Raw genomic sequence first — 27,490 nt, 5'->3', positions numbered from 1 at the left:
CTTCTAATAAAGTTTCTCCAGCTGTAACTAAATAAACTAATGAATTTGGCGAACAAGCACTCAGGCAGGCAGTTTAGTGTAGCTTCTAGGTATAAAGCTGAAGGCAACATTATAAAAGAAGCAGCACAGTGTTGCTGGGACTGCCACAGTCTTCCTCCACTTCCTGTCACTGCCCCTGATGGGGCATTTACTCAGGAATCTAAATCTGCCAATCACATGATGAAGGCGTTGAGTCACCTTAAGCTTGAGTAGGTTGCTTAAAAGAAAAACAAACCTCCAACAACAACAGTCTGGGACATCACCTTTTTTCTTTCGAATGGAAAAACTAACAATAAACGGTTTTGCTTGTCCATAGAGGGTGTTTCACGAAAACAACTGGTGTAAATATGTCTCACACATCAGAAAACCTTAAAATAATAAAACCGACACCACCACATGATTGGTTGGTGTTAGACGTCAACGCGGCACAACACTGGTGTAATCATCAAAGGTCTGGCTCTAACCTGCCTAACCACTTTCATCACTACAGCCCACAGACACCTGCCAAATTAGTTTTTTTTTAATAAGCAGAAAGGAAATCAAAAAAGATGCAACCAAACTCTAGGTTGCATTTTCCCCTTATCTTTTTAGTTTTATCTGAAATGATAAGCGAGTGAATGTGTGGTGACATCAGATTAAACTTATAGCTATGCCTTAAAAGCACTTAAATAACAGAGGATCTTGTCACTCTGACATATTTGGTGCTTCCATCATTGCCCTGTTATAGAAGCGTTACACGGTTCACACAGTGGTTGGCTCCCCAGGCAGCTGAGCGGTTGCTAAAGCAGGAAAGCCACGTGTCTGTGAAAATGTATTTCCAGCGGGTGACTGAGTGTTAAAAGGAATGTGGGCGAGGTTGTAACCAACACGACCCGGCTGGCACCGTGCCCCACTGCCTATTCACGTGATCTCACCCCTATTTGCAGTTTGGTATCTGAGTGCAGCTGAGTGATCCCACCAGCAGAGTGTCATATGTACCTTTATAGTAAGCGTTATGGAGAGGCTGGCGCTGCGTGCTCATATCTGGCTCTGATGGTGTACGGCACTTTCATTTATGCTCTGACGCTATTTATACTTTATAAGCAGCGAACTAACCGCAGGTATAACACTGAGGCATGCAGCCCGAATGACATTTCCCACAGTGACTTTGTTGCACTGCGGGAAATCCCATTCATCTGATGTTGAATAAACCAGGTCAGTCATTTGATAACAGTGGCGCTGGAAGGGAGTCACGTCTACAATAGGTCACAGAGAGAACTAGTTGGCTGAGGTCCACCAAAAGTCAAATTCTGCGCTATGAATTCTCAGCAGGGGCAGCACGGTGGCGCAGTGGTTATCACTGCTGCCTCACAGCAACAAGGTCCTGAGTTTGACTCCACCATATGTGTGGAGTTTGCATGTTCTCCCTGTGTTTATGTGGGTTCCCTCCGGGAACTCCAGCTTCCTCCTACAGTACAAAGACATTTACCTCAGTCTTATACGTGGGGTTAGTTTGCTGCTTATAAAGTATAAATTGTCTAAGAGCATAAATGAAAGTGCCGTACAATTTGCAATTCTAAATTGTGTTGTCTGTCTCTCTGTGTTAGCCCGATGGATGGATGGACTAGTCAGCGCTACAAGCTGCATATTAGCTGTCAAATCTAACCGATCTTTTAAAAACATTCATTCATTCACAAGCTTCCAGCCTCACCGTGCAATGGAATTCCAATATGTTCTTCCAATATGCGCACTGCTTCTCTACCTTAAATAAATAAACTAATTAGCAGAAAGTTATTAGAAGGTTTTACTTGTATGTGTTATTTTCATCTTTCATGTATAAATGAAGGTCGTTTAGAAGACAGATTAATTCTCTATAATCAAATTTTAAGCCATTAAGGAGGCTTACGTTTGGTTGCGTGATGCCATAAGCTAGATAACTTACTCTTCAGACCCTCGCATTTTCAAAAATGTGAGATTAGGACTCGCTACAATTGATTTCTTTGTCGCCATGTCAGAGATAATTTCTTTACCTTGTGACTCTGCTTTTAAAGGATTTACAAAAGCTAGAATAGATCTCAGTCTAATAATTAAGAATCATTGTGTGCAGAGTCTTGTCACTCAGCAGACATCTGTCAGCGCAGCAACATTATATGTTCCTCTGCTGATTGTCTCTTTTGGGCGAGGACACCTCAAAGAGACATTATGCAACTCTCCCATAGTTTTCTGTTAAGGACTGTTTTAATAATAATAATGGTTTGGATTTATATAGCACTTTTCAAGGCACCTTACAATGCCACTATTCATTCACTCTCGCATTCACACACTAGTGGAGGCAGCTACGGTTGTAGCCACAGCTGCCCTGGGGCAGACTGACAGAAGCGAGGCTGCCATATCGCGCCATCGGCCCCTCTGGCCAACACCAGTAGGCGGTAGGGTAAAGTGTCTTGCCCAAGGACACAACGACCAGGACAGAGAGCCCGGGGATCAAACCGGCGACCTTCCGGTTACAGATACGCTTCCCAACCCCCTGAGCCACGGTTTCATCCACCCTAACCATCAAAACATTATCAGAAACGGTCTTAGTGGAAGGGTGGCTGTCAAGAACCTATTCTTAAGAACAGGGAGCTCAAAATCAGTGGCAACAGGTCTTATGGACTGATGAATCCAACTTTGAAAAATTGAAATTGTCGCCAGTATGGTTGGAGGTCATGAGAGGTACGACAGTGAGTGTCTACAGCTATCTGTATGCATGGTTTGGAGCTGCATTTAAGGCAGTGGTGTCGGAGAACTTGTCAGAATTAGTGGAATTAGAGAAGACTACCATCACATTTTGAGATCCCATGCAACAACACTGATCACAAACACAGTGCCAATTCGGTAAAAGCATACATGGGTAGAAGAAGTGTGTTGGAGCACTGTGGGATCACCGTGACAGAGAACAGAGCAAAAAGAGCTTTGAATGTCCTTCAAGAAGCCGGGAGAAATATTTCTAAACACTATTTAAAGAAGTTACAAGAAAGTTCTCCTAAGAGAACAAAGGTGGTCTTACAAAATATCGACTTTTGAGTTCATCAGAACTGTACAAACTCTGCCTGATATCCTGTATTTGCAGATGCTTCAATAAATTGCGGCTCCAATTTCCCATTTTCCAAACAACATATCAAGAAATAAGAGGTGTCTCAAAACATTTGCACAGTACTGCATACCTACATAAAACAAAATACATAAAAAAAATCATGTAAATTGCTTCTTCTTTGCTACCTTTAAAGATAGTAAACAACAAAACTGTATCACAGCCAACATCTGGTGACAAACAGCTTTAATTCTGAGGTGATTCTGGTCCAGTCAGAGTCTGAAGTTGTGTTTTAATCCCTAATCTTTCCATAATTACGGATTATGAATTTGCCTCTGTTTTGACTCATGTCTTCAGTTGTCTCAATAGGAACAGCTACTCATGTTTATCCACCTACACAGCTGCTTGGATCTCGCCCATCTCACTGGAGGATATTCAGATTCTAACACACTTCACAAATTGGTTGTCAGTAATTTGGATTTATGTTGATTTTCTTATGTTGCGTACATACTTGGCTACACAGATAATTAAAACGAAAAATCACAGACAAATCGAAGGCAACTGAATTTTCTTCCCTCGCATTCACCTAAGTTCATCTGCTTCACACTACCTGAACGAAGCGTCTGCCCCTTAAAACTCATCCCACTCCAGCTGCTTAATGTCTCTGTTGTAACTTGAACCGACAGGAATGTAAAAGAGTGCCGATGCCAGCGCGATCTGCGACCTATCCATCACCGACAACAAGCTCATTACCCAAAAACCTCTTGAGCGGAGCTGCGAAACAGGAGGGCACCGGGGGAGGTGAAAGGTCTGACCTGGACTTTCCTGGGTTTGCAGGACCACCCCGAGCACAGCGAGATCTCAAAGCCAGACGAGAGCACCCGTCTCCTGATTCGATGTGACGTATATAATATTTACGTTTCAGATGCATAAGCCTCCCCGGGTGCAGCAGGGGATCCTCGTCACTTAGCACCGTGTGATGCTGAGTTCAGGGCCAGGCAGTCCTCGAGAGCTCCAGCCTCATTAGCGATCTGTGTTTCCGAGATTCACCAACTGACGCTGACCGACAGCTGCTCCAGAGGAAAGCCAGCGGGCTGAGAGAGCGCTTCCTAAAAAGAAAAAAGAAAAAAAAAATCACCCTTTCACAAAGCAGAGGCTTCATCTCACACTGTGACGCTCTAATTTCAGTGGAAGTGTGCTACACTATCCTTTCTCTGCCAAACCAGAAATAAATTGGCTCAGACTTTTCAGCTGCTCTTTGTAATGAGTCAGCGTTGCTAATGTTTCCCTTCTCACAGAAAAAAAGAAAAGAAAAGGGGGACCACACATATGAAAAAATGTGGGCATTTCACTTAGCTCTTCCTGCCTCTCTTTGACTCTTATGAATGGGTACAAATGAGACCACAGGGAGGAATGAATGCGCCTTTTTCATATCTTTGAAATCAGCTCAATCAGATAGATACTAACAGCTGATGGAGGCAGTGTGTGTCATATCGAGCTGCTATGAAGTTCAAGGTGTAAGAAGAGAACCCCCAACACCCGCCTTCAGCATCTTTTTTTCTTTACACGAGGAGCCAGTGAAGTCACCACAGCTGCTGCCTCTCTGCCACAGAGGCCGAGTGAAAGGTCGTCCCTCCAGCTGAAGGTTGTAAATTCAAGACGTAAAACGGGAAAGACGCGCCACTAAACAGGTGCAGGAGCAGAATGAATGGTCACCCGGGTTTTTTCCCCCCCCCAATCTCAGAACGAGCAAGGACAAAGAGGGGGTGAAGCGGGCGTGTTCAGACTCAAGCAGCGATAGTCCTTCATGAAACCTTGGATTGTCTCATTTTGGAGCAGTACTTTAAAAAAGAAAAAAAAAAATCATCATAATAAAACAAAACCAAACATCCCTATCTGGCACATACAGGAAACATGAGGTGTTCGGTGAAACCTTAGCTGAGTGATTTAAACCAAAAGGAAAAACCGTGGTGAGATATGACACCAGAGCTACATCTAATGAAAGTGATCACTAGTGTATATGGTAGTGATCGCGGTTGTATATTCCAGTGTGGACTGGAGCACATGAATAATGCATGAATGCGTATTTTGTTGTCGGGTGGGATTTTCTATCATTAATCTGCCTGCTGATCCACATTTATTTCCACGTTACTCGACAGCTCAGCGTCGTTACTCAAAGTCGGCCGGCGCAGTCTGAGATATTAGTTTGAGCTGTCCTTTGAAAATAACTTTGCACTGATAGAGATTTGTGTGGATAAACTGTAGCGTCTCTCCTTAAGGTGACATCTCAAACCACATCTATCTTGTGTGAATATTAAGCACAAGGGTCTGCTGCGATCAGCCTGGATTCACTTTGATTAAAGTTTATTTTTTCTTCTTTTGCAGTTCATACGTTATTCAAAAGCCCCCAATTAGACGTTTGTGTCTCATGTACGATCACAAGTTTACAGCGTGTGTTTACTGCGATGCCCACCAACAGATCTGTCGTAACACCTCTACCTTAACTGCCTTCCATCTCCTCCCTTGACTGATTACCAGGTTGCGTTCAGGTGGAGTATTAGCTGAAGCAACACTAAAACATGGCGTGCAACTGCGGTTGTGACGTCACCGTTGGCGCGAAAACTAGCTGCTGCCCAGCTTCTCCCCACAGATGACACAGTCCGGTTGAGGTTGCTTGCACAATAATCTCTACTCACTATTTTCCGCTTTTCTTTAGGTGATGGGCCATCATTCATGTGCCAAGCTGCAACTGCGAATACAGAAAAAAAAATGCATTCTCATCCAGGAGTGTCACACAGTGCCGATGTGACGTGTCTCATCGTTACGAAAAAGCCGTCTAATGGCAGTGTTGACAGCTGAGACAGAACTACTGTTTTTTAGAGAATGGCAGAGTTTGTGAGGTGGGTGGAGAAGCCAGGAGACGTTTCACTTCTCCTTTTATCCACATGCCCATCTGTTCCTTCATGTGACTATTTTCTAAAACTCTTGCCATCTTTCAGTAATAATGTATGTTGTCACAAAGCCCACAACACACTGGCGTAGGGGTTAATAAGCCGTGCGCACTCCATACAAATTCAGGCGTCTGAATTTTCCTTTAAAAGTTCAGGACTAGAACTCATAAACAGAAGGTTTATTCTTTATCACCTGATTCGGGTCTCCATCTCTTCTCTAACTGCCAAAATTACTTTAAGTCTGCATTTCTTTTGAAAGGATTAATGCTCGAGTCAAGGTGCCCCTTCTCCAGACCAGCAGAATACCTGCAAAAGCTGCTTTAACATGCATAAACTGAGATAGCAGCAAACTAAAAATCAAATCTATTACTTCCGGTGAGTGCTTCACATGATGCTGGGATCAAATGAGGACCCTTTTATGCTTCAGGAAATGTTTTATTAACCTATTTTTATTGTGAAGGTTAACTGAACATACGCGGATAATGCAGCAAACATCCGAGAATCTTTAAAGCCAAACTACCAATTTGGGGTCACCTAGAGGACGCCAGGTCATAATCTAACTTGACAAACCACTGGCTTTGTCCACATTGTGCTTTGTTTTACTGACTTCCTCTGCTAATGAGTACATTTGCGTGAAATTGTTCTATGACACAGTAGAAATAGTTGTAAGAGGGATATAATTCATATGGTCACGCTGATACTGTTCCCGGTGACATTCGTGGAATTTCTTCCTGTTTATTCTCCTTTCATCTCCACATCCAGTCATTAAGAAACATCCTACACAAATCCAATAAAGGAACAACCAGCCCTCACATTAGCATGCTGATGCAACAGTGCTTATTTCCTGCCTTAAGAATGACACCATTATCATCCTCAGATAACCAGCAATAAAATTAAGTTTGGGTCTTTCCACTGCTTTTAGGCCCCTAATTTCCCCTAATGTCCTAACGTAAGAGAAATATGCTTAAAGAGTTCAAACTTTAGAAAACGTTTTCATGAAAACTCTCCTTCTCACCGTCAGCTCTGACATTTTCCATGATGTCAGTTCTTCTGATTGACCCAACCGTGAACCATGTGATGCTGTAGATAATGAAGCTGCACCGTGTCTGATTTTTCCCAACGTCACGAGGAATTTCATGTATTTTTGTGCCCAGAGGGCAAAAGCAGCAGCAGCAGCTTCAGCCGGGCATGTTCAGGAAGACACGGGAATAAAGCGGAAGCAGTCAAGGCATGAATTTCATACCAATGTGACACATGACAAATGAACTTCACAAGAGATGAAAGATCTGATTACTCAGATTTTAATAACGAAGGATCGCTGCGGTAGCCAAAGGGGAGAAAAAAAAGCATCTAAAGAAGCCACATGTGTCCTGATGTGAAATTTATGAATTGATAAAGCAGTAAAAATGTTAAGTTTAGCTGCACAACTTCCTCTAATGTAGTTCCAGTGTTTTTTAAGGGTCATGACCTTCTGACCGCACCGTCCGATAAGTCAATCAGTGGACTGCGTGACAGACTTTAGATAAAATGTGGAACATGCAAACCAAAAGCACACAAGCAAACAAATGATTATTCATTCATTGATTTTATCGGCCACACATATGTGCAACGTATGTCTGCATACAGATTTACAATTAAAAATTTCCCGATGGCAACGGTATCAAACCACCCATCTTCTAATGAAATGAATGAAAAAGCGTTTTTTAAAAGAAGACAGTTTCGTTTTTTCTCTAAGTGTGTAAACGATCGAATAATTTTCAAAACATTTGTACATGTGAATTTCCCCAGAGTGCGAATAATAGAGTTTGCATCTATTGGGAGAAATTCACCTTTTCTTGGTTTCATTGTGTTAACCAGTAGGTTCAAACCTCCACCCAGGATTGGAGCCTCTGTTTGCCCCTCCTGACGTCTCCTCCTCACTGCCGTTTCTGCCAAATGAAAAGAAGCAGCTCGGCAGTCAGAGTGAATCTGATTCAGTGTGAGCAGCCTGCTGCCATCACTTTTGGTGCTGTGCGTTCACTAGTTTCACTGTACCTTGTGTGTCTTGTGATGCTACTTTGACTGTGTGCAGTTAACCGTGCACACATCTAATTGGTCTTGAGGCAATCGATTTACTAATTTGTCTACTAGTTTCAGGAGACTGGGGCCAGGGATATATTTTCCCACCGTTTGTGTTACCACCTGGCTCAAAAGACCCAACATAATGTGGATAGCTCAAATAAAACATGGGTTTTATTTGAAATGACTTCATAATCTCCACTCACAAATGTTTTTGGTTAGGTAAGGCAGGTGAGTTGAAGACCGTTACAGCAGTTAAAGAAAATGGCTGAGATTATAGCTATTTCTGGTTTATTCCTGTTTCGAGCATCATTTATTGGCCTTTAGTTCTCCTGTTTGCTGTAGGATGTAACAGTGGTGGTGTTGGAGAGAAATCTACTCAAACCATGCTTCTGCTTTTTTAAATTCTTGTTCATTTTAAGATGCTGCTTGACGTGCTCTGAAAATAATGTGAAATTTCAGGCATGATTTTTTCTTTCGGGTTCATTGGAGGCGTGACCACATGCAGATTACTTTTCTCATTAATATACGAATGCATGTTTGTCTTACGTTTGCAGTGATGCGTCACAAATGCATAGATAACTACCCCAGCTGTCTTTTATCTTTCAGTTACGTCACACCCTCTATACTTGAAAGGTGTGGTCATGTTATCTCCACCTAAAAATGCTTCTACGTCACTTTTGAAATGCCGACCTTTGGTTGATTGTGAAAAACAGAAAATGTATTCAGGTTCACCTCATAAACTCAGAAATCTATGTCGAACTTTCACTAAAACATTTTTTTAATGATCACACTGCAAAACGTCCAGTCTTCAAAACTCCTTAAGAGTCAAAAACAACAGATGAGGCGGATTGATGCTAAATGTATCCCATTTGATACTTCTACATCATTAATTTTTCCTATTTTGTCACCTGAAAAATCGCAAATAACCTAAAAAATTATATAGATTTTAAGTAATGAATAACAAAAACAACAGCTGGATGAAGAAAATATCCCAAATTAAAACTCAGGCAAATTAATATTTTATTTCTTTTTTTAAATTTGTTAGGTTCAATAGACACAAAAGAATTCATGACTCGGTCTTTAAACTGTTAAATTGGTGACATTTTGCTATTAAAACCATGATTTATTACGATATTAATGCTCAAAGTTGGTCAAAAAAATTTGTTAGATTGTGGAAAATTGTGGCAAATGCACACTTTGATGCAACTGGAAAAATGTTCACGATATGGAGATAAAATGTTAACTTTTAACTGAAATTTGCTCAATTTTATATAGATTATTTTTTTAAATTTAGATGGGTTTTGTCTTTGTTGACAGATTTGAAGTAAAAACAAGACAGGAAACGAGGGGAGGATACGCAGCAAAGGGCCACAGGTTGGACTCGAACTCGGGCCTCTGCATTTAAGCCATGGGGCGAATGTCACCCTGCTCGACCAGTTAGCTAAACTGGTACCAAAAAAAAAAAAAAATCATAATTTATTCAAATCATCTCACTGTCACCAACAAACTGATCCAAACATTAAAGCAGTTATAGCAAGCATCCGCTGGCGGTCACTCAAAGACCCTCATTCTGCTGCAAGCCTGCTGCTTTAAGCAACAACCAATAACTAACCTGGCTTCACATGATGCTGGAGGCACTGCATTAATCAACAACTCAAGAGACATGTGAAACAGGAAGCTCTGTGTCCTCTGTTCAACAATAAGGACACAGAGCTGTGATTAATTGCTGCCTCTTGACCACCGCGCTGCAGGTTTAACGGACACGTTACTTCAGCTTCTTTTATCCGACTTGCAGAAGTAGGAGCGTGTCCTCTCATTCACTTCTTCGGCCTCTTTTGAACTCTCTCGAACATGCAAGGCTAAATATTTACAAGTCGGCCTTTGCTTGTTTAATGTTAAAGGCACACTCACACTGCAGAGTAAATGAATGAAAAAGCTGTAGACAAAACACCTCCAGCAGCTGATGAGTACCAGGCCACTTTACAGTTACCCACAGGCTCCCCACAGGTTCAACCTCCTTTTCAGGACATGAGAGACGGCGACCCCCGGGGAGGGGGAGTTTGCTCGGTTGGGGGGGCTCAGCGGAGAGGCGGGGCCCTGCTGACGCTGCTGTCTCTGTGAAAGGAGGCAATCTGTGCATTTAGAGTTGGGTCAGGGCCAAAGGGATTAAACCGAGGTGGGCTAGACTGCCATCCGAGGGCATTACACACAAAGACGACGAGCTATATGATGAGCTGCGAGCATGGCGTTCGTCAGGACGCAAGAATGAAGGCACGCAGCATTGAGGTTTCTGGATTTTCTTTCTTAATTGGCTCTTTCCTAAACCCCTCCCCCAAACTATCCAATCATAGATTTTCACAATATATACAGTAAGTGGACACAGCAACTCTGCCAAGCATTTTATTAGCAGACTCACACTCAACATTTAGAGGTTCAAGGACGTCGTCTATTTCTACATTTTTGAAAACTCAAAAGAAAAAGTGTAAGAAAGTGATTAAAACTTTTTTTCTCTGCTCTGTTACCATAATCTGCTCAGCTAAGTAGCTTACTGTCCACAAAGCACACACTTTTAAGTCCTCAGGAACAGAGCTGGTATACGCTGAGTTTGGAAAAGTGGCTAAAAAAGTGGCGATGCAAACTGAACCCCCTCATTTAAAAAAGGCTGAAAAACTGTGAAATCTTTTTGAGGGTTGCTAACTCCATCCAGTGAGTCCTTTGCTGATCAGAAGTTGCTCCATTTGGTTCTAAAATTTGGAAAGTCTAGATGATTCATATTATTTGTCCTTATTTGAGTTTGTGGCAGTAGCAGCACAGCAATAAACTAAAAAAGCTATTTCCCCTGAACTCCACTGAGCTGAACAGCAGGAAATGACAGCAGTCCTTGTTCTGCTATGCAGCCTCAGAGAGCTCGGCACAGCAGCAAGTGAACCACTTCTCACCTCCTGCAGGTTCTGGTTAGAGATTTCCAAAGCAGAACAAGGACTTCTGTAGATAAGAGGGGAGAGACTCTCTGCAGTGACATGCAGGACAACCGTAACAGTCACCAGGTCAGCTGAATAGTAGTGAAACATGATGCAAGAATATACCTGGGAAGCCCATCCAGGTAAAGTGAGAAGCACCACAATCATGTTGGTCAGAACCCAACAGAAACGATACTGAACGTGCTCTACGTAACCAAAGTGCAGAGAAACGTGAAGCATGCGGGTACTCCAGGGTGGGTTTTGTTTCCTGGCCATCATAAAATTTTATTCAAATGAATCAGGAAGGAAGTATAAGCCAGCTTTAAGTCAGTAAATCCAGCTTTCGTTCAATGTTGTTCACATTTCATTCTGCAACAGCAAGAGAGTAAAAGATGGTCCTGGAGTTTAAGCAAGTGCCTTGAATTTTGTTTAATTGTATTCAACTTTAAGTTCCTTTAACACCAAATAATTAAAGTTTTTATAACCACAGGTGTAGTTTACAGCAGGCATATGTCTCTACCACTAATCTGATACCTGTGCATGCATTTATGTATGTAATACAAGTTCCACCTCTTAAAAAACAAAAGAATGGTGAATATGTTAAGCTGCAGGAGATCAGGCGCCCTCTCTACTCTTAGGATCCTTTTAGATATCCTCCTGAGACCCGAGCTCTTGTTTGGGTTTTTGATTAGTTGGACTTGATAAGTTTAAAAAATAAACATCATGTTTGAATAAAAAGTTGTTGTTGTTGTTTTTAATATTATGCCCTAATATGGGCACAAAGGCTAAAAGAACACAATGAAGTTTGAGGTACGGAAAAGCCCAAATATAATGTCCCCAAATGAGAATGCAGGCTCTATAAAACTCATAGCTAGGGCTGGATCAGGTGACCCTGAACAATCCCTCAGTTATGCTGCGTCTCAGGTTCCTGGGGGGACTTCCCATGATGCACTGAGCACTTCATTTCCATGCATCTCTTCTCACCCTGTACTGCTCGTCGTTAACTTTTTTTTATACTCATTCCTGTAGCGTGTATGTCTTGCTGTCCTTTTTTCCCCTCATCTCTAGAGCCTGGTAAAGTTTCTTCCTGTTAAAAGGGAATTCTTCCTTCCCACCTTCACTAAATTCCTGATCAGTGGATTGTATATTGCTACAGAGTCTTTATCTTCTAATATAAAGTGCCCTGAGGCTGCTGTGGTTTGGCAATAAACAAATAAAACTGAATCAAGCTGAATATGACAAGCTTGGACATTGTTTTGTTTTGTTTTTTGGCTAATGTGTGAAACTTTAATGTTACAAAATTGACTGATACCAACATCTGGACTAAATGACTACAGACCCGTGGCTCTGACATCTGTGGTCATGAAGTCATTTGAGCGCCTAGTTCTCTCCCATCTCAAGACCCTCACGGCCCCCCTCCTGGACCCCCTGCAGTTTGCATATAGAGCCAACAGGTCTGTAGACGACGCCATCAACATGGCCCTACACTTCATCCTGCAGCATCTGGACTCCCCAGGAACCTACGCCAGGATCCTGTTTGTGGACTTCAGCTCTGCCTTCAACACCATCCTTCCAGACCATCTCCGAGGCAAGCTTTCCCAGATGACTGTGCCTGATCCCATCTGCCGGTGGATCACTGACTTCCTGACGGACAGGAAGCAGCACGTGAGGCTGGGAAAGAATGTCTCGGACTCCCGGACCATCAGCACCGGCTCCCCTCAGGGCTGTGTTCTTTCTCCTCTGCTCTTCTCCCTGTACACCAACTGCTGCACCTCCACCCACCAGTCTGTCAAGCTAATCAAGTTCGCAGATGACACCACCGTCATTGGGCTCATCTCGGACGGGGACGAGTCTGCCTACAGGAGGGAGGTTGAACGTCTGGTGTCCTGGTGCAGCCACAACAACCTGGTGCTGAATGCCCAGAAGACAGTGGAGATTATTGTGGACTTCAGGAAGCACACAGCCCCACTCCCCCCCATCATCCTGACTGACACCCCCATCACCTCTGTGGACTCATTCCGCTTCCTGGGTACCACCATCACCCAGGACCTGAAGTGGGAGCCCACCATCACCTCCGTCATCAAGAAAGCCCAGCAGAGGATGTACTTCCTGAGGCAGCTGAAGAAATTCAACCTGCCAACACGGACGATGATGCAATTCTACACTGCAATCATCGAGTCCATCCTCACCTCCTCCATCACCGTGTGGTACGCTGGAGCCACTATCAGGGACAAACAGAGACTGCAGCGTGTTGTGCGCTCTGCTGAGAAGGTGATTGGCTGCAGACTCCCATCTCTGCAGGACCTGTACACCTCCAGGACACTGCGGCGTGCAGCCCGGATCTCAGCTGACCCTTCTCACCCTGGACACAGTCTGTTTGACCTGCTCCCCTCAGGCAGGAGGCTCCGGTCCATTCGCACCAGAACCTCTCGCCACAAGAACAGTTTCTTCCCCTCTGCTGTCGGACACATGAACAATAACCACATGATTGTCCCCGCCACTAACACATGACCCTACGCTGTGTCACTGCATCATTTCATGTTTGGCACTGATCACCACCTGCACTCATGTATATATCTTTCTACGTAGCACTCATAATTCTTATTCTCATGTATATATCTCATGTATATCTCATGCACATATCTTTCTTTCTACATAGCACTTTAATTCTTATTGTCTGCACTGAAGCACCGCAGCAATTTCCTAATGTTGTAAACCTCAACATCTGGCAATAAACCCATTCTGATTCTGATTCTGATCTGAGGACAAGATGAAGAAATTATTGGCAAAAGGTCTTTTTAAAGAGAATTTTTAAACAAAAAGGTATTTTTGTTAAAATATGTTTAAAAACATAAAAATTCCACATTTCATGAGTGTGGAAGAAGAAAAGTAGTGTTTGTTTTCAACATAATATAAGAAATAAAAGCAGGGAGAGGGATTTCCCTGGATGTTTTTTGTCTATCTTTGACTCACAGTTTTTTTTTATATAAATATGAAGACTTTGGTGTTCTTGCAACTGAAATAACAACTGAAAAGCAACACAGCTAAATAGCACTTCTGTGAAAATCTGACTGCATTTGAAGCGTTTAAGCTGCTTCCTTCTGCAATAAAGCAACAAAACTGCCTCCGTGACAGTTTTTTTTATCTCAATCATTTGGCAGCTTAAATAGTTGCTAAAATGGGTGAGAATTTGAGAATTTTGGTGATATTTAGAATGCATGCTGCAGGAAAGAAAAACGGGGGAGGGGGGTAAGACTGAGAGGACAAAAGCATCTGAGCAGTGAAGGGACTCTACTCGCTTGTTTTTTAATCCTTTATCAGTTAACATTTGGAGATGCTGCTAATTCTCCATAAATGAAGCATCTGTTTCTCTTGCCAGTAAGTCGAAAAAGTGCCAAGATCAGTCAGAGAGTAGCAAGAGTTTAATCTCGGGGGTAAATGATCGATGGAAGTAAGCTACTAAACATCAGCTGTTGGGGTTTCACCAAATCTGTCACGAATGCTTTGGACACGGCTTATCAAAGTAAACCAACACATCAAAGAGTCTTTTTCTTTATGTGCTGCTGTTAAAACAGCTATAAAAAAAGAGAACTTCCTTTACACCTCGGGGCTTCGTGTAATGTTACAGTGCAACTGAGCAATCTCACACATAAGAACAGCAATCTAATCTGTGGTGAATCAGCAGCAACTGAAAAAAGTCCCAGCCTGCTTCTCTACGATAGTGAAAAGAACAACAGCCATCAGCAGGAAGAGGAAACAATGTCCAATGTCACCACGGGAGGATGAGGCCCGCTCAATTCTCCAAATCCGAGTGTGAAACAAAAGATTCCATTTGTGCGTTTACAACAATTAATGGGGAGTTTTAAACCGTCGCCTTGATCCGAGATGTGCACAATTTCTCGTGAATCTTAGACAAGCGCGGACAATCTGCTGTGTGAATGAAAGGCTCACGAGACGTGGCAGAGCACAGACGAGGCATTTTTCCAGCCTGGTGCTGAATTTGTCTCATTTGGCAGAACCTGATGATTAGATTCACAAGTCCATAAATGTAATCAGACAAAAAAAAAAATCTGGCACACATTAAAAATACTAAATGCATTGAAAACTGTGAGAGTTGGATGGCTGATGGAGCAACTTACTACTTTCAGTGCACCTGCAACACAGCCAAATTCTATTCATTAATTAATCCTCGGGGACAGAAAGTGTCAGTCTTTACAAAGAAAACTGCAAGCATGTTTGGATTACATACATTAAAAGCTGTTTACTTGTCACCATGTAGGAAATAAATGTATGTCTTTATATGGTGTCTGTAAACACACAGTTGTGAGTTTAGTACACTCCATCATGGTCATGAATGTGATTGTTTGAATTTATTTTGTGTTTTCTGTTATCCACACATGGACAAAAGTATGCATGCAGGCTCCAATACATAAAAACACCCTGACTAATACTGTCCCTTAGCAAGTTGATCCTCAACCAGACGCTTTGACAGTCTACTATAATGCTGGCTGGATATTTGACCACTCTTCTTGGCAGAATTGGAAAAGTTCCTTTTAACTGGTTTAGTTTCCTGGCACAGACTCGGCATTTAAGAGTAGTCTTAGCTTGCTTTATTCATTCCTAAACCTGTTCTGATATATGTTTGGGAACATCCAGCTGTGTCCAAGTGTTAACGATCTAGCTGTTGATTTGAGGTGATGAAGAATTTGGAGGTGGTTTCACCAAATTTGCCCTTCGTTATTCCATCCACTTTGTGAAATTTATCAGTACCACTGGCAGCAAAGCAGCCCAAGAGCATCATGCTACCACCACCATGCCTGAAGCTGGTACAGTGCTCTACGGTTTGAAAGCTTCAACATTATTTCTCCACATATGCCTCATTGTGGCCAATTACCTCCATTTTCATCTTGTGCTATAAAACACTTCTCCAGAAAGCATTTGGCTTGTCGGTGTGAGCAGTTTCAGTCAACCACGAGGGTGTCGACTTTGGAGCAGGGGCGTCTTTCTTGGTTCTTGGTCGGCTCCTGGCTTCACTGTGTGGACAGTGATGCTGGTGTGGACTGTGTTTCAAAGCTGTGTCGGTCCCAGGAAATCAACACATCTAAATGAACTCTACCAATTCTGTCATGAAGAGTGGTCAAAAATCCAGCCAGAATTAGGCTGGAAGCTTGTTGGTGGCTACCAAAAGGGTCTGGCTGAGGTGTAACTTGCTAAGGGACGTTGAATGAAACATTTATGGGAATGCTTGTATACATCTATACTTTTGACACTGTGTGGATTAGAGAAAATATTTAATAAATTAATAAATTCAAACATGCACCCTGTTGTTTTTTAAACAATGACTCTACCCTGGAAAAGCAGTTCAAAGAAATCACAAAAAGCCCCAGTTTACCACACGATGAGTGTATAAACGTCTAAACAGCTGCATTTGCATATGACTATGTAGAAACTGCACCAGAAAAAAAATTTGGTAACAGAAATTTTCTGGTTTCTGTTTGAAGTCTCAGTTCATTTTGCGAATGGTGCTAATCAGGGCTTGGTTGAATGCAGCAAAATGGTAACTATGGAGTGTGGCAGGCTACGGTGCCATCGTAATTTAATTTTCAAATCAGGACTTTTCTTCTTGCTGAATTTACAAGTGATGATCAAAGAAAACACACAGAAATCGTGGATATTTGATGCTTGCATGAGAAAATCCTCAAAACGGTCCATGAGCAGACGAGGGGACGGCTTCCCTGAATTAAACGAACCCCTTCTAAGTTTCAATCAGTAATTTGAGAACAAACAAAAACTGTTTGTTTCAGATTCCCACATGTGAATATTTGCTCTTCCTTTGAGCTTTGAGTCTCATTTTAAATATTTTATTTATTACCTGAAAGCAAATATTAAAAAATGTGTAATTTGTGGCCTTCATTTTCATAACCCATTATTAACCCCACTCAGGCTATGTGATATCATTAGATAGCTTATTGTGATCCAAACATAATCAGTTTACCAGCATATGTGATGGAAGCGGCAGTAAATCCTTCTTTTTAATGAGCAGGAGTCAATGATTTTTATATTCATATTCAGGGTGAGCGCTTGACTATTCTGTGCCCAAGGCACAACTAGGATTTATCCATTTTTTTTCCCCCACTTACCCAATTCAGGGTCGCAGGGGGGTTGAAGCCTGTCTCAGCTGTCATAGGGTGAGAGCAGAGTACACACTGGACATGCTGCCAGCCAATCGCAGCACTACACTAGGATTTAATATGTCTTAATTAATGTGTTAAAGTGTTCCCCATTATGAGGGATTTTATTGTTTGTCTATTTTGTGCTCTACAAGTGTAAGATATGCAGTGCCTGCTATTTCAGTGTTAACTGATACTTTAAATAAGATAAATACTTTACTGATACTTTAAATATCTTATTGTTTATCATTTCATGTAGAACATGATAAGGCAGTCATGATGATGGTGGTTATAAGCAGAGCTGGCAGATCATCACTGAACCTCTGAATGTTAATATGACATTCATCGATCACTTCCAGTAACTAAAAGGCATCAGTGGTAACTGAATGGCATTTCAGATCAGTGCACCCCGACAATCAGTCAAGCCAGTATTAGCAGCTGGCAGTTCAATTCATTTTTATTTACGTAGCGCCAAATCACAACCGAAGGTGCTTTATATTGTAAGGTAAAGAAACCCAGACAATCAGACAACCACATTTAACCACATTTAACCTCCTAAGACCCAAACTCTTCCACGGCATTTTAATTTCTCTTTGATATTTGGCCATATTGGGGCCCGATGAATGTAAAAACAAAGAATTACAAGATTTTTTTTTTTTTACCTTATTTTTGTTTTTAAGAAAAATGAGAGCCACATATGAGGATATTCGTTTAAAATTTTGATAGAACAGTAGCAGTATAATGTCCTTGTAAGTGAATATCAGGCCGTTGTAGAGCAACATTGAGTATTTTGGTCTAAATAACCCAAAATGTGATGTCCACATATGTGGACGGCAGGTCCTAGGAGGTTAAGGAAAAACTTGGTGACAGTGGGAAGGAAAAACTCCACTTTAACAGGAAGAAACCTCCAGCAGGACAATAGCAAACTATCATCTTTTCAAACTACTGGAACTTCTGAGCTTCTTCAGTTATAGAAAAGTGGTAAAAACAGACACAATCGAACACTCGTGTCTTCGTCACAGCTGCGGCACCAACAGCAAAACATGCCATTTTACAAAAAATGAGATTTGCACAACCTCCAGAAACAGCAGCAAGCAACAAAGGACATGAACACATTGGTCAAATGACACTACTTGCGGGAAGAGACGGTCACTTGAAGAACTCCATTATAAATAAATGTGATATGGGAAAATACTTTAACATCAAATGTGGCAGGTACATGACATATTTCCTGCATCCATCTCCAGTAACAAAACTGCCTTTATAAAAGTTTCCTCTCATGTTTTTCAGAGTAGAGGTGTAACCTGTGGGGGAAGATAAGCTTTCCAAACCTTATGCTGAGGACAAAGTCAAAAAGCTTAAAAATTTTCTTTTGGTTTTGTTTCACTATTAATTCAACAAATGCAGTTTTTACATTTCGGTGACCTTTAAAACTGCAGATTTGACTCTCTTCCCATTCATTCAGACAGGCAGCTGTACATAACACTGTATTATAAGAACTAAAAGCATATGGACTTATATATTCCCTCTATGTTACTCATTATAAATGAGTGCTGCACCCGAAGTCTAACCTTGGCATAAAAAAACCCTGCATTCGAGGGTCTGTTTAACAACAACACACCAGCAGATATGTCATTCTGTCTGTGCGTCATGCTCCAGCAGAGTGAAGGCTGAAAAGGGAAAGAGGAAAACCTGCTGCAGTCAGACCCGAGGATATCGGACTAATGAGCCGTTGTTTTTAAGAGTATCTAGTATCTTCGTGAAGGTGGACAGGTTACAGAGGTCACATGTAGGTTAGGTGGCTCTGCGCAGGAACCTGTTCACTGATTAAGATGAAGGATGCTGAGGACATAATACAGGAGAGGTGTAAACGAGCCAGGGGCCCTGGGGGGCCCATCTGTTGTGGGCAAATAAACAGGGAATGGGAAAACAGCGCTGTTCTTCCCCCCTTCGAGGCTCAGCAGACAGCTCCATTAATCAGGAGCAGGATGAGCCTGCTGTGAGCTCCAGTGACAAGTCAGCAGCAGCACAAAATCCCCTCCTGCTCCTCTCGCTGTATCTCCATTAGAGACGGGAGGTGTCAGCTGGCTGCCACTCCTGTTCCTCTGTAGTCACTATCAGTGTTTTCACAACTGTCCTCCAAGAATAACAGAAAAAAAAGCTAACCATGAGGAGCGTAACAATTTACAGGCTGTCATTAATCCCAACTAAAAATAAACATTTGTTTAAGGAGCTTCTTCCAATCCAGCCAAACAAATGACTGCAAACCCCACATTTATATAAGGTTTGACAGTGCTACAGTAACAAGTATGCATACACAAGAAATCAATTGACTGTAGTGTGATGTCCAGAAATTTTTCTATTAGTTTTTCTATTAATTACTGGAGCAAGATGAGTGTTGGTTCAGCTAGTTTCTACGAGTCATGCAGATGCACTTTAGGCCTGCTAGTAACAATTACTCATTTTTCCTATGAGATTTCATATTATTGTGAGAAATGTCAAACTATTGTTTCTCAGATACTTACAGCCTCGATTTAAATGGAGAACCAATGGTCAACAGTCCAAACCCCAACTATAATAAACATGTGACTAGAAACAGAAGCAAATGATACTGAGATGTGGCAGAATTTGGCATTTTTAGTTCACCGTAATAACATGAAAACATTGCAACAAGCTAGTTTGTGGAATATCTACAAGGAAAGAAATTTCACAATCAACTTTGTGGGGATAGGTTAATTGGTTAATCTAAATTGCCCATAGGTGTGAATGCGGGAGTGAGTGTGAATGGTTGTCTGTCTGTGGCTACGTCCACACTAATGCGCATCGTTTTCTCTTCGTTTTGGCCTCCCGTCTACACTGAGACGGCGTTTTCCTCAAGGAAAAAAGCTGCGTTTTGGAAACACTCTTGAAAACGAATACATTTCTGTCCCGTCGCAGTGTGGGTGCTCAAAATGCAGACTTTCTAAAACGATGACGCATTTGATGCAGTCATGTGACCAATTAAACAAAGATAGCGGAGGGCATTATACAGCAGTTGTTTGTTTGCTCTCAATTTTGACAGCCCTAAAAATGATTAATATCAGTTTGTACATGCTCCAGATAGCTTTTCTTCAAATTCTTTAATTCTCACTCGCTTTTGCGCATGCACAGGACTGGAACGTAAGCGTTTTGGGCCGTTTCAATGTGGACGCACAACTCTGTGAAAACGACTGAAAACGCTAGTGTGGATGCGGAGCGTTTTCAGACGAAAACGCCGTTTTCAAATCTATCCAGGCACCATGTCAGGTTATTTTCAGTGAGACCACTAAAAGGTAGTTTGGAAATACACCAATCAAATTCATAAGAATGTGTTACAAGCATTTCTTTTTTTTCCTGGCTTTGCAGTCATTAAAGCCGAGACAGCAAGGATTTCCCCGTCTCCGCTTCAATCCTGTCACATTAGGGAATGCTGTGCAGCATTCTGGCATCCGAGAGGCCTTTAAATGATTATTCAAATCTGACTCGTTAGTATTTCATCTTCTCACCGCCACCACTAACGCTCAGACTTCTGTAACGCTGTGCTATTTCCAGCTTGAACACGGCCTTGGCCCCAGTTGGCAAACACGTCTCCTGCATCTCTAGAAGTAAGATAAGACGTGTCCCCTCAACACAGCTTCAGTAGGGAGAGGGGGAGGGGAAGAGAGGGGTGAGAGGGTGCAGGCGGAGATAGTGGAAAGATGGAGGTGCACTTTAATAGTATGATTCAGCAGAGGTATCAATTCCCACAGATGGCAGGCTGGCTCCTATTGACTTACATAGGAGGGGAGTAAAGAGGCAATCAAAACCACCCCAGGGACGGACAGTCAGCACATCAAAAGGGAGCCGGATCACAGTGCCTGAGGCTCCCCATCAGACCTGAGTGGGAAATAAGGTGAATGTGCTTGAAAATACCACAAAATTCAGTCTACAGGTTTCATTTAAAGGCCATGCTTATTGATAAAACCTTTAAATGTCACGGAAAACACTAACTTCGACGGAAGTTAGCTACTACCTTGCCTCAAGCCTTCACCAACTCCGAGTGATCGTCCAGACTGACAGCTGGAGATCCTGAGCGACAACCTGTCTCGAAAGGTAGTGAAGACGAGGTGTCAGAGTCCTGTCACACCTAAGCGCAGTGTGCGAGCCCCAGACGTGCTCGTGCTTGTTACTGGAGACTGGCAGCTTTCACCCTGGCTTTAAAAAAACACCAGCGTGTGAGAAAGGCGTTTCCACGTAAAGCTAAAAAGCCTGCCGCTCCTCTCACCTCTTTACTAAAACAACTTTTCATTTGGCGAAGCACACGTTGACAGTACGCAGGCTAGCGACACTGCGGGAGTGAAACTACATTAACCTTCTGCGAGGACTTTTAATCAGTCTAATGAGTGTTGCCAGGCAGACAGCAGCTGACCTCCAACCCCTGATGAGCAAGTGATGGAGAGAGTTGGCACTGGCAAGACACCATAAATATTTCATTAGCAGTGCTTTAATGATCATTAAACTGCACCGTGAACTCAACACGTGTTACACCGCCCGCTCCTCTGTGTCATAAATGGATGTCAAAGCTGGATGCTGTAATCTGATTGGCTTTTCATTGCTGTGGGAAATAAAACATCTGTACAGCATGAGGATGTTTAAGTTGCAAAGGGCATGGATCAGCATATAAAACTGCATTTTGGTATTTTTTCGCCTTTCAGTAAGACAACAGAGAGAAATAGAGCACAGTGATGTTTTACACCAACTGCTTACCACATGATTATCCAGAAAATACTTCATATAGAATAAATAAGCTGAAACCACAACGAGCGTAGCTATTACGTTCTTTTATGTTAATTTGCAGGAAAAAAACTCTACAGTCATTCATCTGGTCTGAGTTCTTTCCACATGCAAATGTATATTGACCGCAATCATTACCCAGCCTAGGTGCATTTAATGTTTTTCCGTGTGCCAGACGGCATAAGCTGCTGTTCCTCTAAGGCTTATAACACCTGCAAAGCAAAGCCATGCATTCTGGCCATCTCATGGAAATGTCTCAGGAAGATCTGCTCTGACAGTGAGCACCAAAGCCACCTACTTTAATATCAAAGATGAAAGAAAGAAAATTGAATGTGCGGGCTGCTATTAACAAGTTTACAATAATGTGAGTAAATGATAATGCTGTTGAGATGTACAGTGCAACCATCAGTGAGCTTTATGATGGTCAATAATGAGGCTACAGGCAGTCATTTTACTGAAAAATAAGGTTATAAGTCCCTGACTATTCCAACCTGAGAGACAACACACCATTGTTCAGCTGCAATGCTGTCATATTATGTGATAATATGCAACTGCACATTTGTGGCTTTCTATATTGTGGTATTTTTGCACTTGTTACCTTTTAACACCATCTGCTTCTGCTTGTGATCCCTTGAAGTGTATTATTTTAAGCTCATTTCAGACACTGGGCACATACCATTCCTGTCTCCATAAGTGTGTTTAAATTTCTGTCATAAATTTACATTTACTTTAATGTTCTTCATGTCTTCAATTGCAAACCCACTAAAGTAATTGAGAAAGCCAATTCATCTGCAGGTATTTGCCAAAAATAAAAAGACTGTTAACAATGGCTCAAGCGGTGCTTGATGTTTAGTTCTCTTTGGCACTTTCACTATGAGCACGCAGTTAAAGACAGTGTTTGGTCATAATGGCTTGCACCACTATATTGGCACAAACACCTCATACCAACTGTCAGGCACGGTGGTGGAGGGGTGATAATTTTGGCTTGTTTTATAGCCACAGGACACCTTGCAGTCATTGAGTTGAACATGAACTCCTCTGTATCCCAAAGTATTTTAGAGTCATATCTGAAGCCACCCGTCTGACAGCTGAAGCTTAGCAGTAACAGATCCAAAGCACAGTGAAAAATCTCCAACATAATTGCTGAAAAAGAAACGACTCAAGGCACTGCAATGGGCAGACCGCAACCTGACGGACGTCCATGTTAAAAGAGCTGTCCATAAATGAATGCCTGCAAACCTCAATGAACTGAAGCAACGCTGTGAAGAAGTGGGCCAAAATTCCCCCAAAGTGATGTGAGAAAGTCATGAAGTCATATAGAAAGCCATTACTTCAACTCACTGCTGCTAAATGTGCTCCTAACAAGTTACTGAAAACGGAGGTGTACTTAGTTTTTCACAGGGAGTCCTGTGAAAGGCTTCTTTATCACAGGTCTCTGTGTGGGCTGGAGTCAGTGATAACTACCCCCTCTCCTTCCACACAGACTCAAAGAAAGACCTATCTTCTGCACTGTAAAAAAAAGTGAATATGATTTTAAACAAATGTGTTAGTCTTACTACACAATAGCAGCAAAATTGTTAAAGTAAAATGGTTTTGTGCCTTTTATTGTTGTTTAGGGCACTCTTACAAACCTTCAAGGTGAACCAAGGAATTTGCATGAGAAACATGCGACATGGTAATTTTGTCTTTGCCTACATGTTAATGGAACCATTTGATATGTAAATATTACTGGATCCCCCAGAAACTACAGCTGGATTCATGAGGTGGCGTGTTCGCTGTCTGCTCCAATCTGGGGATGGCCCGTTTGCCTGCAGTGAGCTCTGGTGCCAGATGGAGGGGGTCTACAAAGTATGTAGTACGGTGGGTCTGTGGGCCACTCTTTGGGTCTCAGTGCTTTTGTTGGCCTGAATGCAAAGTTACACCATACAAAGAGCTGAGGTGAAACCAAATGCTAAAAACAATGAAAAGTGAGCACTGGAGTCCCCGAGTGCTTTTCATGCTTTATTTTTGATCTGTTCCGGCCCACTTGCCAACCACCCTCCAAACGCTCACGTAATCTGCTTCTAGCAAAACACAGTCAGGATTTTGTACGACTGCACTGGAGCGTTTCTGTCCAACCATAATTGTGTATGTGAACAGACACATTTGAGAGACAATAAAACCGTTTTACTTAAAAGCAACCCGGAAGCCGAGGTGTTCAGGTACTGTGCTGAGTGGCTCAGCTTGTTTCTTTTCTGAAGTGATAAAATACTTTACAACAAAATAAATAAGCTTTAAATAATCTGGGACTGAAGCTTTTAAGAACTTGGGTTAAGGCCACCAACAGCGGCTCCTTGTGCTTATGACAATACTGCTAAGACATGCCCGATTACTCATTTTATTTGACACGAGCGTCACCAGAACGCATGTGGACTTCAGCTTTAAATACTACAAGCAAACAAAAGGTGTCTATTCGTCTCCCGCTCCACCTCGCCTCTGTCAGCTCAACAAAGGAATTCTGAAAGCGGCTCATTAAATGTGTAGGCATGTTTCCTTTCAAACACAAGACCTTCCACAGCACAGTGGCAGGACACATAAACACAGAATGTAGGTCAGTCAAACAGTTTGCGTCTGTTCTCTCCCTCCACGCCTGAGGTAAGCTGACAGCAAAACCAAACACATTGTTTGCCGAGTGTGACTCATCTCTCCAGGAGAACCTGGGAAAGTGGAACAAGGTTCACCTCCTGCTCCCTGAAGTTGCTCCCCGCACTACAGTTGCTGAACGTCTACCTGTCGATGTGACTGACAGCAGCCAAGGTTCCCAGGACCTCCTGGGTGTGTTTACATCCGTGTATCATTTAGGGGCATAAACGATGTCGGGTGCTAGCATTGAGAGGAGAAATCAGAAAGAGAGGTGTGTCATGGGGGGAAAAAAACATTCAGTGACTCACACACATTAAAAAAAAGCAGTAAGTTGAGTTTTCTGTTTGATATAAAAGCTGCAGCTGCAAGAGTCTGGCGTCTGTGCCAAAGCTTCAATGAAACTCTGAAATGTGTAGAAAACAAAAAAACTTTTCAGTCTTTTAAGGGACTTTTTAAATAAACTCCTGGAATTCATGGTGGAGTTCAAGAGTTGAAAGATGAAGTAGGTCCTAACTGGATATGCTGCTTTAATACTAGAAAGTATTTAAAAAATTTGAAGCCTTTTATTTAAACATTTAAATATGAGTGGGCAGAAGCTGAAAGCAATTGCTTTAAAGTAAGAAGTGTTTCCGGAGGCAAGAGCGTTAAGCAGTTTTCTCAAATATTTTCACATGACATGGACTAATTATGCTGAGGAATAAGTATTGTTCTGGTGGGAAGAAATGTTGATAATAAAAGATACATATGTGTACATAAGTGAATACTGTAAACAGAGTTGACACAAAGAATAAAGCCTAGATTAAAGTATAAAAAAACAGGCGTAGCCACTAGTGTGAGAACTTAGTTAACAAGCTACGTGCATAGACTTTATGAGGGCATGCACAGACACACATATAAATAAAAGAAATACACAAATAAATGTAAAAAACAAACAAACAAACACTTTCACTCACCGAAACTGGACCACACACTATATGAATAAACATTTAGCATAACTAACTGTTAGCAGTCAAAAAAGGCAGAAGGCACCAAAAGCTGTATTAGTTCAGGAGCAGAGCAGGAAGGTAGGTGGTTCCATCCGCACCTCACTCAATCTGCACATCAGAGTGCTTTTGGAAGCATCTGAACCTCGTGCAATCCATCAGAGTTTAACAGTGTGTGTGCTATCATTAGAAAGCATGTATTTATGTGTATGGATAATGAGGCGTGTAGTAAAAACAATGCTTTGACTGTTTAGTTGGAGTAGAAAAGCTCCATATAAGTACCAGTGGCTCAGTGCTGCAGAAAACAGACGTTCTGATGGTGGAGATCTTAATAATTAATAATAATTCAGTGTCCAGACTAAAACTCCCATATTTTTTTTAAATATTACTACAATTTAAATAATGTATTTATATTTACATTAATCTAAATAAGACTACTAAAGCCTTTAAATAAATATGGTGTGGTGCACCCCATGCCCCCCCTTTAGACTCGGCCCTGCTTTTTGCAGGTATCACTGCAGTAGAAAAAGTGTGACGGCTTTCAGAAAACTGCCAAACTACATTGACGGTTCTGCATATATACATCTTTATTTTAACTTCTATAGCTTTACTGAAAGTGTAAAACAAACGGTGGTGGATGGGAGCACGTGAAAAGTAATTTTTCCTTCACGTTGGAGCTCGTTGTACAGGTGGTGGATTGTTGAAGGCCTGCTGTCAGCCTTTTTCCAATGCAAGTTTTGATGGCAATTACAGTAACGAACGCATCCCTGGATGCTAGAAAAAACATTTTCTTTTACTCCACCTGAGCTCACCTTCCCAGTAACAGCTCCACCTTTTAGCTCTTTACTACATATGTGCAGACGCCACTGTTGCTCTTCTGTTATCAGTCTTTTTGTGGAGACATGTGGTGGCTCCTAAATACGCTTATTGCAGGTCTGTTTTTTAGTCAAAAAATTTGGGTGAAGCGGTCATGTTTACATGGTGACAACTGAATGCTACAGAGTCGTGGATTAAACGCAGCGTCAGAGCAAAGAATTTGCATCGAGGATTTTGTGTAATTGAGTTATTCGGTGAATCGTTGCAACCGTAGAGGACTGACTCAGTTTTAGAACCAGCCTTAAACCTTTTTCTTGCCCAAAATGGAATAAATTTCTACTTTTGCAGCCAATTATTTAAAAAGTAAAAAAGTGTATGGGACAGTTTTAAAACCAGAGGTCAGATGTGAGTTTCTTTAACTGTGGATGAAACGGCTCATCAGTGTGACTGATTGCAACACAGGGTCTGAATGCAGGGAGATTTTAACGCATCTGAACACTGATTGGTGAGTCCTTGGACTTTCCATTGAGGATAATTCCTCTTAAACATAAGAAACACAGATACAACTTTAAATCAGTCCTACATAAGTAAGCGTCTCCTCTGTCATGTCACTGGTATTTTTGGTATCTAGGTTACAACTCTGCAGCCAGGGTCATTAATCAAAACTCCGGCACCAAGAAATCCAGGTTGATGCCCCCGTTAACAAAAGATTATCAACACCAGTATTCAGGAGCACAAGATGGCATCTTCAAATTGCTTATTTTGGTATTCCAAAAGCCAAACCCCCCACAGATTTAACGTTAAAGACAAAATAAAACAGCACATATGCAACATTTTTAAATCAGACTAGCTGAAATCACTGAATATTTGCTTGGTTTATTAAAATATCCTCATAAGGAACATCCATAAGCTTCCATGCTTAATATTATATTCAGATCTCATGTAATCATCCATCCAGGTCACAGGAGGGCTGCAGTCCATCCCAACTACCTACTAGTCCACACAGAGCTATCAGATCTATGGTGTGACATGTTACAAATGGGAG

At 41.9% G+C, this 27,490-nt stretch overlaps 1 long non-coding RNA gene across 2 annotated transcripts in view; it reads right to left on the bottom strand.

Moving 5' to 3' along the window:
- The window catches only part of LOC147322140 (uncharacterized), a 37,606-nt gene that overhangs the window by 3,314 nt on the left and 6,802 nt on the right, over positions 1–27,490 (bottom strand). Inside the window, exon 2 of one of the 2 annotated variants that reach the window (XR_015130900.1) lies at positions 3,907–4,200. This is a non-coding gene — a long non-coding RNA (uncharacterized LOC147322140). The remainder of the gene's footprint in view (positions 1–3,906; positions 4,201–27,490) is intronic. The other variant, XR_015130901.1, reaches the window with a different exon arrangement.

Source organism: Aulonocara sp. 'chitande type north' Nkhata Bay, linkage group LG9 (assembly GCF_057382095.1).
Source record: "Aulonocara sp. 'chitande type north' Nkhata Bay isolate Kocher_YH1m ecotype deep benthic linkage group LG9, A_spYH_male_GT1.1, whole genome shotgun sequence".
Classification (NCBI taxonomy): domain Eukaryota; kingdom Metazoa; phylum Chordata; class Actinopteri; order Cichliformes; family Cichlidae; genus Aulonocara; species Aulonocara sp. 'chitande type north' Nkhata Bay.
Note: the sequence above shows the minus strand (reverse complement) of the source record. Positions and strands in the feature narration are given on the sequence as shown.